Source organism: Trachymyrmex cornetzi, unplaced genomic scaffold (genome assembly GCF_001594075.2).
Source record: "Trachymyrmex cornetzi isolate Tcor2-1 unplaced genomic scaffold, Tcor1.1 scaffold743, whole genome shotgun sequence".
In the NCBI taxonomy this organism is placed as follows: Eukaryota; Metazoa; Arthropoda; class Insecta; order Hymenoptera; family Formicidae; genus Trachymyrmex; species Trachymyrmex cornetzi.
Window position 1 is genome coordinate 623,168 of NW_017300074.1, and position 1,450 is coordinate 624,617.

At 56.3% G+C, this 1,450-nt stretch overlaps 1 protein-coding gene across 1 annotated transcript in view; it reads right to left on the bottom strand.

The window, feature by feature from the left end:
- LOC108767982 (A kinase anchor protein 200) overlaps positions 1–1,064 on the bottom strand; it is a 72,260-nt gene extending 71,196 nt beyond the window's left edge. Inside the window, exon 1 of the mRNA XM_018518150.1 lies at positions 429–1,064. The gene's annotated coding sequence lies outside the window, so the exon portion shown is untranslated. The remainder of the gene's footprint in view (positions 1–428) is intronic.
- Positions 1,065–1,450: the final 386 nt, after the last annotated feature.

The following is a 1,450-nucleotide window of genomic DNA, read 5'->3' on the forward strand; positions in this document are numbered from 1 at the left end:
GCGGGGAGGGGACGGTCGAAATCCGGATGCCCCGGAGCGCGACGACCACGTCCCGGCTGCGACTCCGCCTCGGCGTTTCCTCATTTCCGGCGCGCGAGACTCCACCGGCTGATCTCCCTAGCGAGAAAAATACGTCGATACGTATTTAAGAAGACCCGCGAGAACGACGACCACAGGATGATGATGTCGGATATAACGCGGCGTGCACGCACGCGCGCGTGCTCGTGAAAAAAACTTTCGTGGATGTGCAACAGTTACTTCGGGCAGGCGACACACGAACGAAAATTCCCAGCTTCCTTTTGTTCACCGAGGAAGAAAAAAAAAAGAACGCGAAACTCGACGATCGATCGCAGGCGCGTGGAAACGACGAGTACAGACGAAGAGTCTCGGGGACGCCGGACGATCGTCGGCTCGTCGCCGGTACTCACCTTCTCGAATCTCGGCAGTAAAAGCGCCGAATACTTCTCCTACCGCGTCGCCGGCGAAGCACACTTCGCGATGCACCTTGTAATCCTTTCTCGACGAAATCGGAGTTTCGCCGGGCGCACGTCCGGCGGCACAATGCGTCTCTCTCTCTCTCTTTCACAGGTTCACGTGTGTACCGATGCAACGGACGGGACAGGCTCTGCTCCGATTTATCACGACGTTACAACGTGCGTAGGAAGAAAGGCTCTCCTCTTTCTCTCTCTCTCTCTCTTTCTCTCTATCTCTCTTTCACTCTCGTACGGCGTGACGATGGAGAAAACTTTTTTCAGCGGGAGCACGATCGCGAACACATCCACTTGGCTCGGTAACGCGCGACCAACTGGCGGCGAACACGAGCGGAGGGGAAGCCGCGTCTGTCTGTTGGTCCGTCTGTCCGTCTTTCTGTCACCAACGCGTTGCTCTCTCGCACCAACGAGCCTGGTTCCCTCTCCCTCACTGCTTTTCTCTCTCTCTCTCTCTCTCTCTCTCTCTCTCTCTCTTTCTTACTCGTTTGCCCGTCCTTTCAGGATCCTTCTATCCTTCTCTCTCTCTTTCTCTTTCTATCGCTCTGTTTCTGCCTCGCTCTATCTCCTTCCCTCTTCCCTCTCTTTCCTCCACTGTCCCTCTATCTCCTTCCCTCTTCCCTCTCTTTCCTCCACTTTCCGTTGCTCCTGGTCTTCTTCTTTCTATCTTTCGTTCTCTCTACACGCACACCCTGTGTATGTCGGCTCCTTCTCTCTCTCTCGTAAGTCGCAGGTACGTCGATGCTCCAAACGAGACTCGTGAAAGGGCACACACCGGGGAAACGCGACCGTGTGTTTTTTCCACTCGTAGAACGTCCTCCCGACGAAGGATGGCCGGAGCGCGCGTGGCGACGACGTGTATACACGGGACGAATCACAGGGCGAATCACGGGACTACGCGCGTTGGCCGGGGCTCTACGGTCGGGTTAATGATCGATCGGCTCCTCTCTCGGCGGCGCGCC